Source organism: Ornithorhynchus anatinus, chromosome 16 (assembly GCF_004115215.2).
Source record: "Ornithorhynchus anatinus isolate Pmale09 chromosome 16, mOrnAna1.pri.v4, whole genome shotgun sequence".
In the NCBI taxonomy this organism is placed as follows: Eukaryota; Metazoa; Chordata; class Mammalia; order Monotremata; family Ornithorhynchidae; genus Ornithorhynchus; species Ornithorhynchus anatinus.
Window position 1 is genome coordinate 5,182,652 of NC_041743.1, and position 16,843 is coordinate 5,199,494.

The window sequence follows — 16,843 nt, forward strand, 5'->3', positions numbered from 1 at the left end:
CCAGATGAGGGAACTGAGGCCCAGAGAAGTGAAGTGACTTGCCCGAGGTCGTACAGCAGACAAGTGGCAGAGCTGGGATTAGAACCCAGGTCCTTCTGACTCCCAGGCCCATGGTCTATCCACTAGGCCACGCTGCTTCTCACGTGAACAAGAGGAAGTATGACAGTTTCTGATTTGACCGGGCGGTGAATTCCAGCGGTCCCTGTCCTCCAGGGTCACGGCTGTTATAAACCCCAGAACGGGAACCTAGCTAGAACTGGGTAGGGGTCAAGCAGAAACCCCGTCCCTTCTGTGGCCTGAACAAAACGGAGGACTCCATTCTTCTCGCCGAGCCCTTCCTCGGTGTCCTCTTCCTTCCCGGCCGGCTTTGCTGCGTGAAGCGAGAGGTGAGTACCTCGCTCCCCTGGATCCAAGGGTGGAATCCCACGAGCACGCCCCTCCTCCTGCCAGTTGACCCAGGGGCAACGCCCTTTCCGAGGGCTCTGCCCTCAGCGGGGTGAACCCTGTCCTCCCCAGATGTGGAGGAGGAGCCCCAGTGACCAGGAGACAGGGAGGGTCTAGGGAAGGGGAACCCCTCCTCGTATCTCTGATTTCCCTCTCACTGCTTAAGTAAGATTGGCCGGGCTATTAGAGCTTTGCCACGGGGCCTAGAGTCCATCAATCCGTCACTCAGTCGTATTGATTGAGCAGTCACCGTGTGCAGACTACTGTACTAAGCGCTTAGAGTCCGATACAACAAAGTTGGTAGACGTGTTCCCTGCCCATCACGAGGCGGCTTTTCAGGAGGGTTTAGAAGATGGGCGGGAAGTGGTTTGGCAGAGGGGAGTGGGAAATTCTGCAGAGAGGCAGGAGAGTGATGAGTAAGGTGCAGTTAGGCTAGATTGGAAGGAGTGAAGGGAGCAGCTAGGTAAGAGGGACGAGGCAGATGGAGAGATGATCTGTACGTTCCAAGCGCTTAGTACAGTGCTCTGCACATAGTAAGGGCTCAATAAATACTATTGAATGAATGAATGAGAGCCTTTAAGTCATTTTCCCCCTTCGGAACTAGAGGGTTTGAATTGTACAAACCTGCCCCAGCTAGTCCTCGAGAGCTCCGGCTTGTTTGGCTCCCTCCCCTTTCGCGACTTGATTTAAAACAGGTCGAGTAGCAGGTAGATGATAGAAGATGAGATCCAGTTGCTTACCTTTAAAGTTCAGGGCCATAAAATGATTTCTAGGAGTCTCTGCTGGATTCTCATAGAACTAGCAGGCCGGAAATGCAAGATTGCCAGTTACTGTTCAGAGCGGGAGAGTCGAGGGACGGGTAGAATGAAGATTGAGAGAAACAAGGTCTGTGTGGGCGAGTTTATTATGTGTGTGAGGCTCTGATGTACCTTGTCTGGCTCGTCTACGGTTTCAGTCGTCAACCGGTTCTTGCATTCTCCAGCAGAGGGACTGGGACATCTCACACTGACAAAGCGTGGCTGAGTTCTAGTTCTCCAAGAGTTTCGGTCCCTTTCCTCGATCAATCAGTGGTATTTATTGAGCCCTTACTGTGTGCAGAGTACTGTACTAAGCGTTTGTGAGAGTGTAGTACAGAATAGTTGGTGGACACAATCCCTTGCTGCAGAATTGTTGTTTTTTGAGATTTCTCTGCCCATTCTTTCCTCCTCTTTCCCTAATGCCTCACCCACTCTCACTGCTCACCAGTTACCACTGCTTCATCTCAATATCAGGGGTTCAAAAGGCGGGTTAGAATGCAGAGCAGGTCTCTGAAGTCTGTGAGCCTCTTTCGGCATCAACCTTAGTGATCTATTTTGGGGTTTTTTTGGTATATGTAAAGCACTTAATATCTGCCAGGCACTGGGGTAGGTACAGGCTAATCAGATTGGTCGCAGTCCCTATCCCAAATGGGGCTCAGTTTTAGTCCCCATTTTACAGATGAGGTTACTGAGGCACAGAGAAGTGAAGTGACTTGTCCAAGGTCACACAGCTGAAAAGTGGCAGGACAGGGGTTACAGCCCAACTTTTTTGTTGTCCTTTGTTTCAAAGAAGATGCAAATGGTGGGATTGTATCAAATAAATGTGTCACTGTGCCCATGAAAATCCAGTGGTGCCCTTTTTCTGACTCCTTGCCATTTGGGGTGAATATTACTCAGACACCAGTGGTTAAGAGAGGAAAAGTAGGACAGAGTCATGTTTGCAACACTGATGATATGGATTAGGCTCTTACTATGTGCAAAGTACAGTTCCTGTTTTGGGTTTCCTAACAGATATGACATTGGGGGACAGAGACCACTGGACTTAACTGGCTGGGCCTGGGAGACAGAGGACCTGGGTTCCAGTCCTGGCTCTGCCCCTTGCTGGCCGTGTGGCTTTCGGCAAGTCACTTATCTGGGCTGCAGTTTCCTCATCTGTGCTCCTTCCTACTTAAACTGTAAGCCCGGTGTAGGACAAGGATTGTGACCAACCTAATTATTTCGCATCTATTTCAACGTTTAGTAAAGTACTTGACGAGTAGTGAGTGCTTAACAAGTACCACAGTTATTACCAAGTGCTATGGGAAGTTGTGAAGGCCTTAGGGCTTAGGTGGTGCACAAGTGCTTAAATGGCAGTTTGCAGAGAGAGAAACTTGCGGTGATTTATAAATTAAGCAAAGAAGGCCTCCTGTTGGTGATGCGACTTCAGAACTTAAGAGGAACCATGCTTGTCAGATTTGAAAGGGGAGGGGGGTCCCGTGGAAGTAGGGGGTCGTGAGCAGTCGGCCGATGGTATTTACTGAGCGCTTACTGGGTGCAGAGCACTGTATAAAGCCCTCGGGAGGGTACAATAAGCCAACAGAACAGGCACATTCCGAGGGTTGGCAGCGGGAGAGATGAGAATGAGGCACAGTGAATAGGTTAGCTTGAGAAGGAAGAAGAGTAGAAGCCGAAGTGTAGTAGAAGAGAGTGGAGAAGTAGGAGGGAGAGAGCTGATTAAGGGCCTACTCCCTACCTACGCACAAGGGTATTAGGAGGATAAAGCTCTGAGCGTCTTGAGAAAAAGCTATAACAAATGTAAGGTGGCTCTAATAAGTTTCTTGAGGAAATCTGCTCTCTAAGAGAAGATATTTCTGACTCATTGCTTCAAAGCACTACGTTAAAAAAAGAATTATTAGAAACAATAATTGTGGTATTTAGGAGCTAACTCTGTCCCAAGCACTGTGTTGGATTCAAGATAATCTTGTCCCACATGGGGCTAACAGTCTAAGGCGGAGGGAAGCCAGATAGTTTATCTTTCTTTTACAGATAAGGAAACACACATAGAGAAGTTAAATAATTTGCTCAAGGTCTCAGAGCAGACAAGTGGCAGAACTGGAATTAGAACCCAGACCGTCTGCCTCGCAGACCTATGCTCTTTCCACTAAGCCACACAGCTCCTGCAGTGTAGAGCGGGCAGCTCTAGCACAAAATAATCTGATAAAGTGGTTACTTTGCGTGAGACGGATGACAATGGCATTCTGCTATCGTTTTTTTATTTTTATGTAATAATACACAATGCTGCCAGGATCAGGGTGCTGTTGCATGATGCATGGACTTGCCCCTACCCCAGACTCCAAGATGAGGTGCAAACTAAGTGCTCTGGCTAGTTGGGTTCCCTCAAGCCTGCCATTGTCATGCGTAGGGTGATAGTATACCTTGCTGGGCAGCCTCTGCTTGTGCCCGGAGAAACGAATACGTTGAGGCCCCCAAATCCTGGGGGTCCCCCATCAAGGCAAGCAATGCTGACAGGCGGCCAGAGAGGATGGTCTGCACTCTGGCCCGGAGTCTTCCCGAGGGCTTATGGGAAACGCCTTGAGCTTCCTGAACCCGGGTCCCCACAGGCTGACGTCTCTAGGCGCAGCCCCTCCTCCTCTGGCACAATGGAACCAGTATGGCAGGGCCTGGTGACTCACGGGTGGGGAATGGGGCGATTCCGGGTCAACCTCCCATGAGAAAGGGCAGAGCGTGAATGTTTCTTTGTCCCCATCTCCCTAGCAAATGTTTTAGCACATCAGTCAGAAGAGACTCCTTTCCCCAGCTCACTTGAGGCCGAGAGACCGGCGTGGCCGAGATGGGACGGGATCTCCGAGGGTGCTGGAAGCTTAGAAAGGATACTGGAAGCTTAGAAAGGATATCGGCATGGAGGGGGAATGGAAAGCTTCTGTCCTCTTTAATCAGCAAAGTCGATGAGGATGGCGAGTGGGACAGTCTTCTGGTAGGGTGGGAGGAGTTGGACCAGGATGTCGTGTGTCCTGTACTGCCCTCTCCATTCACTGGAAAATCTAATACTAATGATGGATTTTGTTAAGTGCTTACTATGTGCCAGGCACTATACTAAGCGCTGGGGGTGGATACAAGCAAACAGGGTTGGACATAGTCACGTGGGGCTCAGTCTCGCTCCCCATTTTACAGATGAGGTAACTGAGGCCCAGAGAAGATAAGTGACTTGCCCAAGGTCACACAGCAGACAAATGGGAGAGTGGGATTAGCACCCAGGTCCTCCTGAATCTATCCACTAGGCCACGCTGCTTCTCACCACAACAGTTCTCTTGCCTCAGTGTGGTTTGAAACTGGTCCGGGAAGAGGGGACTGGGATTTGAGTCTCTGTGGGCAAATTCAGGAGTGGGGTAGGAGGAGGAGTTGGACAGGGAGGGGACTGATTCGTGGAAAGAGCAACAGTCTGGGAGTCAGAGGACCTAGGTTCAAATCCGGGCCCTGCCACTTGTCTGATGTGTGACTTTGGGCGATAATAGTCGCATTTGTTAAACGTGGATTATGTGTCAAGCACTGTACTAGGTGCTGGGGTAGATAGAAGATAATCGGGTCCAACACGGGAGTCACAGCCTAAATAATAAGAGGGAGAACAGGGATTGAATTTCCATTTTGCAGATGAGGGAACTCAGGCATAGAGAGGTGAAGCGATTTGCCCAGGTCACAAAGCAGGTATGTGGCAGAATTGGGATTAGAAACCAGGTCTTCTGACTCCCAGACCCTTGTTCTTTCCACTAAACCACGTTGCTTCCCTGATTAATGGTTCTTGTCTCTCTTGCCACCATCACTGAGTCAGATGGGGTCGCAGCGTGGCTCAGTGGAAAGAGCACGGGCTTTGGAGTCAGGGCTCATGAGTTTGAATCCCAGCTCTGCCACTTGTCGGCTGTGTGACTGTGGGCAAGTCACTTAACTTCTCGGTGCCTCAGTTCCCTCATCTGTAAAATGGGGATTAAGACTGTGAGCCCCACGTGGGACAACCTGATTCCCCTATGTCTACCCCAGCGCTTAGAACAGTGCTCGGCACATAGTAAGCGCTTAACAAATACCAACATTATTATTATTATTAGATTCCCTACTCCTTAAAGGAGGTGGAGAGATTCACAGAGCAAGCTGGAGAGAGGGAGAGAGAGGGGCTGGCGAGGGCTATTGGGAATTTGTCTACTGCTCTACTAATTCCACTATCCCTATTCTATTTTAAGTTCAGTCTCCCCCTGTAGACTGTAAACTCTTTGTGGGCAGGGATCACATCTACCACTCGGCTGTATTGTTCTTTCCAAAGAGTTTACTTCAGGCAGGGAATGTCTCTTATAGTGTTCTCTCCCGAGGGCTTAGAACAGCGCTCTGCACACAGTAAGCACTCAATAAATACAATCGACTGACTGTCGAATAAGCACTCAACAAATATTATTGATTGATAGATGGTATCTGGCCACTGGATCCCACTACTGTTTCTCCATGGGTGCAAGCTGAGAAACAGCTCCACCCTTCAAATTCATTAAATCGTATTTATTGAGCGCTTACTGTGTGCAGAGTACTGTATTAAGCACATGGGAAAGTACAGTACCCCAGTAAACATTGGCATTCCCTGCCCACAACGAGGTCATAGTCTCGAAGCGGGAAGACAGACTCAGGGTAGGGGACACCGCGGTCAATGTGCTGCCATTTGAGACTCGTCACGGAACTTATTGGCACTTACTGGGTGCTGAGCACCGTGCTAATTGCTGGGAAAAACCACAAGTTAGCAGTTCAGACAGTCCTTTTCCCTGACACAGGTCTCACAGTCTAGGGTTGAGAGAGCAGGTATCTTGTCATTTTACAGGTGAGAAAGGCTCAGAGAGGTTAAGTTATTTGCCCAAAGTCACAAGGCAGGTCAGTGACATTGCTGAGAAGAGAAAATTTCCTGACTCCTAAAATATTACCCCGATTTCAAATCTATTTTAATGCCTTTCTTTCCCCTATGGATTGTGAACTCCTTTTGGATAGGAGCTTGCCCTCTAGACGTAAGCTCGTGGGCAGGGAAGGTGTCTGTGATATCGTTATATGGTACTCTTCCCAGTGCTTATTAAGGTGCTCCTCAAACAATAAGCGCTCAAATGCGATTGATTAATTGGATAGGGTCCACCAACATTATTGTACTTTCCCAAGCACTTAATACAGTATTCTTCACACGGTAAAGCGCTCAGTAAATACCATGGATCAATTGATTTTTTTTTTCCACTGCTATTCGGACGATCCCCATCCTTTAAGAGATTCAGAATCCGAATGGGTGAGACAAAAGGGGCCCTTCATCACAGCGTGGCAGCAGGACGGAGGCTGCTCAGATTGCTCACACGGCGTGGCCCAGCCCAGTACCGCAGTGGCCTCAGCTGCCGGCCTCCGGCAAATTGGAAGACAAATAGGAATGGGCAGTCGAGCTCTGAAATGGCTTCCCTCGGGGAGCGTGAAACTCAGCCTGGCAAAAAGAGGGCAAATCTCCTTGTATCCATACAAAGTTATCTGAATTATCTCCTGGCTTTCCTCCTTCCTATCTGGCCATTCTTCATCGGTCTCTTTTGCTGGCTCCTCCCAAATAAATACTATTGATTCATTCAAGGGGTTTACAATTAAATTAGACTCTGAACCCCATTTGGGCAGGGATTGTGTCCAACTTGATTATCTTTTACCTACCTCGCACTTAGCACATTGTCTGGCACGTAGTAAGTGCTTAACAAATACTATAATTATTTACTGAGCACCTACTCTCCACCGTGTTAGCCCCTGGGAAACATGTAGTTGACCTAAAAGACCTGTCCCCTGCCCTGGAGGAACTTGAGTCAAGGGGAACGAGGCAGAGGCTATCCCCAAACTTCCCCAGGGTTGAACTACCTCATCTTTTCAGTCCCTTACCTTAAGCATTCAGAGACAGAGATGGAAGACTCATCTTTTCCCAAGGATAAGTCAAATTCAGGTGTACAAATGTCAGTGCTTTGAGATCTGGAGAAGAAAGATTTCACACACAAATACACACACACACACACACACACACACACACAGAGCTTCATATTCTCTCTCTCTCTCTCTTCCCCTCCACCCACCATATAATTACGTAGTGGTGTTAGCCCATCTTTGCGACCACTTAAAATCAGAACTCCAGTCATGATGTCCAAAACAGCACTGGCCTTTCCAAAATAACAACCGGAGAAAAGAGAGGCGTTAACTGAAAAGGCAAAGCATTTTACCACCTAGGGCTTCTGGCTTTAATAGCTCCCTCCGTTTCACTGATGGAGGGTGATTCATAGCCTCACTACCCAGCGGATCCTCTTCAGCTGAAAGGTTGGGCCACTTTACTCCCAGTGGCTCAGCAGGCGAAAGCCCAAGCGGGGAGATTCAGGGACCGTGTGTTCGGCTCTCAGCTCTCCCATAGAGCTGGGGTGTGATCTCAAGTTGCGCGAACTCACCAAGCCCCCATAAACTGGGAGGCATTTCCTCAGCTCTTAAAGGGTGCCTGCAGAGAGCAGGTGGAGCTGATGGAGACCTCCATAACTGAGTGGCCCCCCTGCTGTTGTCCTGGGTGGTTTCTATCCATCAGCCTGTGTTCTGCAGGGAGGCGCCAGTGTGGAAGGAATTAGGTGGGATGGATCGGTAAGCTTTCAGAAGGCTAAAATGAAATCACGTGGCCTAAAGTCATTTTTCCTGGGCCTCAGAATGCTCCCAGCCCTTCTTTCTGATACTCATTATTGTCATGCAGATAAAGTCAGCAGATTTTCTCCACACTGAAGTGGAATAGCCTCCCCGCCCTTTCCTCCAAGAAACAGGTTTTTATATCGGGACAGGGAGCACTGTCTAATCTAATTGCTTGGAACAGAGTAGGCATTTAAATACCACAAGGATTACTATCCACGATTAATATGATATATAACAGTTAGCATGATATTATTAGTATCAGACTCAACTGCACACGTGTTGTGGGCAGGGAATGGGTCTATCAACTCTGTTGCATTGTACTTTCCCAAGCACTTCAGACAGTGCTCTGCACACAGTAAGTGCTCAGTAAATACCATTGATTGATTATTAACTATTATTATTATCTCCCCACTTGACCAATCGGCAGATTGTCTGCTGTGTGGCCTTGAGCAAGTCATTTAACTGCTCTGTGCCACAGTTACCTCAGTAGTTGGATTAGGGTGTCTTGGGACGTAGAAAGGCTCTGGCTCATCGTAGAACAGGCGGGTAGAGGGGGGCATTAAGAAAAGTTGGAATTTGTTTTTCTTTAAACCAGACTCACCTTTGCCCAGTTTTCCTCCTGTGGAAGATCACTCCAGGTAGGTTCTCATCCAAATGCTAACTGTCCTCTTGGAAACAACACTCACTGTTTGAACTCCATCATTGCTGGTAAATGAATCTATGGCAAACACTGGCAGCATAAAAGGCTTGGCCTAAGGAACAGAGAATATGTCTACCAACACTGTTGTATTGTACTCTCCCAAGCACTTAGGACAGTGCTCGGTGCCCAGTAAGTGCTCAAAAAATGCCATTGATTAATGGATTGAGAAAAGGGACTTTGGAAGAATGATAGAGAGAATCAATCGATGATATTTATTGAATGCTTGCTGCGTATGGACCACCACACTAAGAGAGAACTTCTTGTCATACAGAAATGGCCCCTGGGTTCCAAAAGAAATCCTTTCTTTATATTAAGAAAAAGCCTCTCTGTGTTCTCGGGTTGATCTGCTTCCACACGGGAAACAGCATGGCATAGTGGATAAAGCAGAGCCTGGGATCTTGGAAGACCTGGGTTCTAATCCCAGCTCTAATCCCACTTCTCCGCTGTGTCACCTTGGGCAAGTCACTTAACTTCCCTGTACCTCGATTTCCTCAACTGCAAAATAGAGATTCTATACCTGTTCTCCCTCCTACTTAGACTGTGAGTCCCACGTGGGACTGTATCCAACCTAACTCGTATCTAGCCCAGCGCTTAGAACAGGGCCCGATACATTGTAAGCACTTAAGAAATACCATAAAAAATGAGTTTGGGTCAGCACAAGAATTTCATCATCTCAAAGCGTCATTTTTTTCAGAGAAAGGCCTCTGATCAATAAGACTAGGACAGTCAATCCATGTGCTGCATAGAGCCGACCCACTCAGTCAATAGTATTTATTGAGCGCTTACTGTTTGCAGCTCAATCTACTTAAACACTTGCGGGAGTAGATACGATACCTGTCCTCAAGGAGTTTGCAATCTAGTGTGCAAGATAATGTAGCATTGGGGTTTTTCTAGCATCTCCACCCAGCAAGAACCCAATTCCGTTCACAATCCAGAGGCAGAGTTAGTAAATCCATGATGGAACTGATGAGCAGAAAGTAATCATTCTTAACCTGGGGATTTGTGCTAATATGGCCATGAAAACAATCCTCACCCAGGTGCCTGGAGCAATAAAAGAAACCAAGGTAAACCTAGTGGAAATTGGATAGAGGGCCTAAGGAGGGATTTAATAAACTCTGTCTCTCCTTTCTAGTTACTCTTGGCTGGATTTCCAAGGGATTCTGGAATGGTGGGGAAACAAGCAGAGTCGATTTGCTGTTGGCAGATGGTTGTTATTCTCGGACCCTGGGGAGCAGGAGGAGGAAGAGGTGAGGATGGCGGGAGGCTTTGGTCATATCGGCTAAGGCTAAGGCAAGTGTTAACCCGATTTGTTTGTATCCACTTCAGCACTTAGTACAGTGCCTGGCACAATAGTAAGTGCTCAACAAATACCATTATTATTATGATGATGATGATTATTATTATTACGTGTTGCAAACGAGATAGAATTTTTAAGGGTCTGATGATTTGGGTATATTATCTGCCACACCTCCCGATGGCAAAGTGTGCCTGGTAAGCTGGGGAAGAGGGATTTCACTTAAAGACAGGTAAGGTGAGCACTCTGCCCAGCCAGTAGGGACCCCTTCTTAAAAAGCCCACGCAAGAGAGCGAAAAGACAGCAGATTTGGCCCTAACGATACTGAGGGTGACATGAATGATTAAAGCAGAGTGCAGTTCTGGCTGCACTCTAGCTATCTCAGCAGTTCAGGCTTAACGCACATTACCCTCTTCATTTTGGGCAGTTTGCTCTTTTTAGTGTGTGTGTGGGGCGATAATTTTGATTCCTTTCTCTTCAGAAAAGCAAGATCAGATGGAGCGTCTGTTTCTTCAGCTGGGCCCCGCCGACAGCAAAATGTGTCTGAGTCACAGGAGGTCAAGTAACTGGCCGCGGGTCCTGTGAGTCACTGGTGAGCTTGCGCTGCGCAAGGGGAGGCCGGTGGCAGCTGGGCACCGGAAAGAAAGCCGCAGGTCCCGGCAGGTACCCGGCTGGGACGGAGGGGCCGCGGATTCTACCGAGATTGGACTTGGATGGGCAGTTTCCCAGGAAACACCTGCCTGCAACAGGAAGCAGAGGCCCGGTTTCAGTAGGGGGAAACCTTTCCCCTCGGTTGATGACAGAACTCACCATTCCCCATCGTTTGACTAAGCCAAAGTAATTCATCGATTGAGGTGCCTTAGAAAAGAGGGAGCTGCTTTGTAGAGGGCCCATCGGTCCCCGGGCAGTCATTCCTCACAGATAACACTTGCTCAGGCCTTTCCCCCATCTGTAACCCCCTGCCCCTTCAAATCCGCTAGGCTCTAGTCCTCCACGAGCCTTCCTAAAAATCTCACTTCTTTTGGGAAGGCTTCCGTGACTAATTCTCAACATCCCAGTTTGCCCCAATCCAACAACCACTCTGAGCCTTCCGTGTTTACACCCCCCTCACTGCTTACACAGATCAATCAACTAGTGTTTTGGAGCCCCTACTAAATGCGGAGCACTATTCTAAACACTTGGGAAGACAAGCTCCTTAACCTCTAGGATCTTACAGTCTAGTGGAGGAGAAAATAAATAATTGATAGGAGGAACAAGGGAATGAGAAGATAGGGATGTGTCAGAGTAAATGGTTTCAATTATTACCTATTTCATTGAGACATACTCTTCCTTGTTCTTCCTGCTCGCATTATTTAGGAATGATTTGCATCTGCTGACATCCTCCATTATATTATAAGATCCTGGAGGACAGGGACTGTGTCTTTTCCATTTACTTTACCTAGCCACTTAGAAGGGTGCTCAATAAAAGACACTAATGGAATTTGTTAAATGCTTACTATGTGCTACGCACTGTACTAATTGCTGGGGTAGATACAAATTTGGACACAGTCCATGTGGGACAGGGACTGTATCTCATCTCTTTATTTTGTATTTCCCCAAAACGGTACAGTATGCATTTTAAAATGCCATTATTATTACCATTAGGTATTGTTGGAAAAAATGTGTCATTTGTTTTCCTCTCCACATTTACGTGTCCTTGAAATAGTGTATATTTGTAGCCTTGCTTTTTTTTCTTTCTCTAGAAGCTCTTCACTTTATCCTTGATTTTCAGAGCACAGACAGTTAAAATTAAATTCCAAACCTCATTCCCACCAAACTGTGGGGTTGGTTGTTTTTTGTTTTTTTTTGCAATTCCAAATCTTTTCACTAAATGTGATTTCAAAAAACTCAACGTTCTGCGTATTTTAAAAATAACTCTTGAATCATCGAGTTATTTTCTCTCATTTTTTCTGACTTCCCAGATGTTCATGGTAAACACAAAACAATTTTCCTGCCAATCCAAAACAGGCATCCTGGTTAGTGAAGAGAACCCTGGCCTAGTTCTTTAGTGATTTGGATGGAGTTTCTGACTCGGCTATTGACTAGCTGGATGATCTCTAATCAATGGTTTCATCTCTGTGCCTTGTTTCCTGCACTGGTCACTGGGGCTGTTGCTCCATCTCACAGAGATGCTGAAAGACTTCACTAAATGTTGTATTGTACTCCCCCAAGCCCTTAGTACAGCACTCTGCACACAGTAAGTGCTCAAAAAATCCAATGGAATGAATGAATGTATGAATGGATTTTAGCTCACTAAATGCTGAGCTGTCTCAGAACATAAAAATCATTTAGAGAAGCAGTACATGGTATAGTGTAGAGCATGGGCCTGGGAGTCAGAAGGTCATGGGTTCTAATCCTGCCTCCGCACTTGTCTGCCGCGTGACTTTGGGCAAGTCACATCTCTTCTCCAGGCCTCAGTTACCTCATCTGTAAAATGGGGTTTGACAGGGACGGTGTCCCAACCGATTTGCTGCCTGGCATATAATAAGTGCTTAAAAAAGACCATTCATTCATTCAGTCATATTTATTGAATGCTTAAACTGTGTGCAGAGCACTGTACTAAGCGCTTGGAAAGTACAATTCAGCAACAGATAGAAATAATCCCTACCCAAACACGGGCTCACAGTCTAGAAGGGGGACACAGACAACAAAACAAAATAAGTAGATGGGCATCACAGTCACTAGAGAAGCAGCGTGGCTCAGTGAAAAGAGCACGGGCTTTGGAGTCAGGGCTCATGAGTTCGAATCCCAGCTCTGCCACTTGTCGGCTGTGTGACTGTGGGCAAGTCACTTAACTTCTCTGTGCCTCAGTTCCCTCATCTGTAAAATGGGGATTAAGACTGTGAGCCCCACGTGGGACGACCTGATTCCCCTGTGTCTACCCCAGCGCTTAGAACAGTGCTCGGCACATAGTAAGCGCTTAACAAATACCAACATTATTATTATTATTATTATTATTATTAATAATAATGGAAAGTACACTGGCCTGAGAATCAGAGGACTTGGCTTCTAATCCTGGCTCCTCCATATGCCTGCTGGACAACTTTGAGCAAGCGATTTAACTTTTCTGGGCCTCAGTTTCCTCATTTGTGAAATGGGGATTCCATACTAGTCTCTCTTTACAACTCAGACTGTGAGCTTCAAGTGGAACAGGGACTGTTACTGACCTGATTATCCTATATATACTCCAGTGCCTAGTGCAGCATGTGGAACATAGTAAGCACTTAACACACATTATCATTTACATGCACTCCATTCTGCAAGAATGCACGTTTGCATTATGGATTTTGGCCCAACAGCACCTGCCTGCCTGAATTGAGTGCGACAAGATGTTAGAAGAAACGGTCATGCACCCGGGTGTAGTACCGGAGTCAGAGTGAGTATTAAAACACTGGTTTTCCTTAATGTTGGGAACTTTGAGACTGTAACCACTGCATTATAAGAGAACTGGGTGTCTTTGTCATTTATTCAGTCTTCAAAATGTGAGGAGCAGGATAGTTCCAAGCACTTCCATAGCAAACGCCATGCTGGATTATTTTAAGTTTACAGTGGTATTATTTTTAAATAGCTCTTGCTCCTGAAGGCCTAAGAGTGGAAATGTAAAAGAACAAGAAACAAATGCTACCACAAAATGACAAAAACGTGGCTATTTATAGTGTAAACTCGTCATGGGCAGGGAATGTGTTTGTAATCAATCAGTTGTATTTACTGAGCACTTACTGTGTGCAGACCACTGTACTAAGCACTTGGAAGAGTACAATTTAACAATATAGCATACACATTCTCTGCCCACATCAAGCTTACAGTTTAGAAAGGGACTGTACAATACAATTCTGTGGTATTGTACCCTCCCAAGCACTCAGTACAGTGCTGTGTACCTAGGAAGACCCAGGATAAAGAAAAAAGGAGGCACACACCAAGGAAGACAAAGGGAAACAGTAACAAAAGGCAGATGGAGCAAGATAGTGGAAAAAAATATCATGATCCACAAGAGGCAAGAATCGAAGCAAGTAATCAGAAATGGAAAAGTAGAGGGAGAGACATCCAGGATGAGGAGAGGTTATAAACCAAAGGTAAAGGACACTCTTTTATAAACCTGATCGATAGGGCTTCCTCCTTAAGGCCTAATAACCGAAGATAAAATAGGCCAGCAGGCTTTGGTAGATCACTGGCTGGTGATATGAAAGGAGAAGGAGTGGAGTGGAGTGACTACCATCTCTTCTCAGGACTCAGTTTGGATCCTTCCAGCTGAAGAGAAACCTAGGGTTGGAATCCTGCCCAAGGGACTTTAGATAGATAAGCAATCCGACTACTGAGAATCAACCAATTAAACCCATCAGCTTGCTGAAACTAACCAGGGAAAAAAAAAGCTGTAATAGCTGATTGTGTAGAAATGAGCATTTTGCAAACTGGGCTTCCTAGGTTGGAGAAGCAAACTTTTGAGATGATTTACTCATTCCTTTGTTTTGACCGCTCTCCCCTTGCCTTGTTGGTGTTTAGGTTTTGCAGCTGGCTTGACAGATAAGCACAAGTATCTCCGGGAGGGGAGACAGGCCTCCATAGTTTGAAAAGATGCAAAATTTGAAGCACGTTGCTTGCCAACTCCTGCCATAGCTAGCCACTCATTTCTTTCCAGTACCGACGCATGACGAGGGGTAACTTAACATCAGTAGTTAAGGCATTCTAAGCTGCCACTCACAAATTCCATCAAGAACAAGAGAGAGAGGAGAAAATCTGTGGGCTTCGCGAAGGAGTCTGATTTAAGAGTGCCAGCTTCTTATTTTGGCTGAATTGCCAGGGGATAATAGGCTAGAGAATGCCCTGGTCCATACTCAATCACACTCCCTTGTGTATTTGGGGATGGGGTTGTGCAGGGTGGAAAAGAGAAGCTCCCACTTCTATCCAATTTCCCACGTAGCTATTGTTGGAGATGGGAGAAAGCTACCTCTGCCTCCCTGATTCCCCCGCAACTGCCAATCAGTCAACAGTTATTAGGGAACCCCCACTCCACAGAACAGCACTCACTGCAATCAGTCAATCAATCATTCAGGGCAACCAATCAATCAGTTCAGTGCAGAGCCTGAACCGGCTCCGTGCAGAGTGAAAGGAATGAAAAAGACAGGATTCCAGGCTCGTTTTTTTCAATGCTTTTCGTTAAGCTCTTACTCTGTGCCAGGCACCGCTCTAAGCGCTGGGGTAGATACAAGCTAATCGGGTCGAACCAAATAAATGTCCCATGTGGGGTTCACAGTCTTTATCCCCATTTTAAGATGAGCTAACTGAGAGGCAGAGAAGTGGAGTGACTTACCCGAGGTCACACAGGTCACACAGATGAGGTAACTGCAGCCCAGAGAAGTAAAGTGACTTACCCAAGGTCACTCAGATAAGTCATTTGTTTCATTCATTCAGTCGTATTGATTGAGTGCTTAACGTGTGCAGAGCACTACTAAGCACTGGGAAAGTACAATTCGGCAACAGATAGAGACGACCCCTACCCAACATCGGGCTCACGGTCTAGAAGGGGGGAGACAGACCACAAAATAAAACAAGTAGACAGGCATCAGTGGCGTCAAAAGAAATAAATAGAATTATAGATATATATACAAGTGGCAGAACCAGGACTAGAACCCAGGTCCTCTGACTTCCAGGACTGTGCTCTATCCACTAGGTCATGCTGCTTCTCAAGCCTCTTGAGGGGCTTGCAATCTGAGGAGGAAGTCAGGACGGGCAAATTAGAAAACTTGGAGCACAACACCCAGCGACTGAAGCATTCTCAGTGGGGAGACAATCTGTTTGAGAGACAGAGGCTGCATGACATTGTAATGTCTCTCTCCCTCTCTAGACTGCTATCTCCTTGTGGACAGGGATCGCCTCTACCAACTCTGTCGTACTTTTCCAAGTGCCGTGCACACAATAAGTGCTCAGTAAATACCATAGTTTGATTGCCCAAGAGACTCGTTCTAGGTCGCCCAGCAGGCCAGAGGCAGGGCTAAGATTAGAACCTAGGTTTCCTGACCCTGAAGCCCATGCTCTTTCCACTAGGTCATGCCGCCTTCCACAGGTCTGTGGACTTGGGTTACTGAACTCGTACTCCCAACTGAACACGGGGATTTCCACACATGTGGAAACAGTGTGGCCTGGTGGATAGAGCACGAGCCTGGGAGGCAGAAGGACATAGGTTCTAGTCCTGGCTCTGCCACCTGTCTGCTGGGTGACCTTGGGCGAGTCACTTCACTTCTCTGTGCCTCGGTTACCTCATCTGGAAAATAGAGATTAAGACTGTGAGCCCCAAGTGGGATATGGACTGTGTCCAACCTCATTAGCTTGCTTCTACCCCAGTGCTTAGTTCAGTGCCTGGCACATAGTAAGCACTTTATAAAGGACCAAAAAAATGTTGAATTGTGAGGGACACAGCCAGTCTTGGGGAATATGACATTCCCCACCCAAGGAGGCTGAAAAAGGGGTGGAGAAGAGGACTAGTAAATGATACCAATCAATTATATTTATTGAGTGCTTACTGTGTGCAGAGCACTGTACTACACATTTGGGAAAGGGGAGTGTAGGGGAGTTGGTACACATGATTGCTGTCTGCAAGTAGCTTACCATCCAGAGGAATAGGCAGAGTCTTCACAATTAGTTCTATGGGCAAGGCATGTGTCTACCAACTCTGTTCTATTGTACTCTCCCAAGAGCTCAGTACAGGGTTCTGCACACAGTGAGTGCTCAGTAAATACCATCGGTTGATTGATTACAAATAGGAAGTTTCCAAACTCTCCTCTCAACCCTTTGCCCCGTATTAAACTACCTCTCGAGGAGTTGCCCAATATGTGGGGATCAAACATGTGCATGATCTGGGGAAGTGAGAATTGCTTAGGA

The 16,843-nt window shown here is 46.8% G+C and overlaps 1 long non-coding RNA gene across 1 annotated transcript; it reads left to right on the forward strand.

Moving 5' to 3' along the window:
• Nucleotides 1-84: 84 nt before the first annotated feature.
• On the forward strand, nt 85-11,398 carry LOC114817194. Its single transcript, XR_003765033.1, has 3 exons — nt 85-386; nt 9,767-9,881; nt 10,410-11,398. It is a non-coding gene; the product is annotated as an uncharacterized LOC114817194 (long non-coding RNA).
• Nucleotides 11,399-16,843: the final 5,445 nt, after the last annotated feature.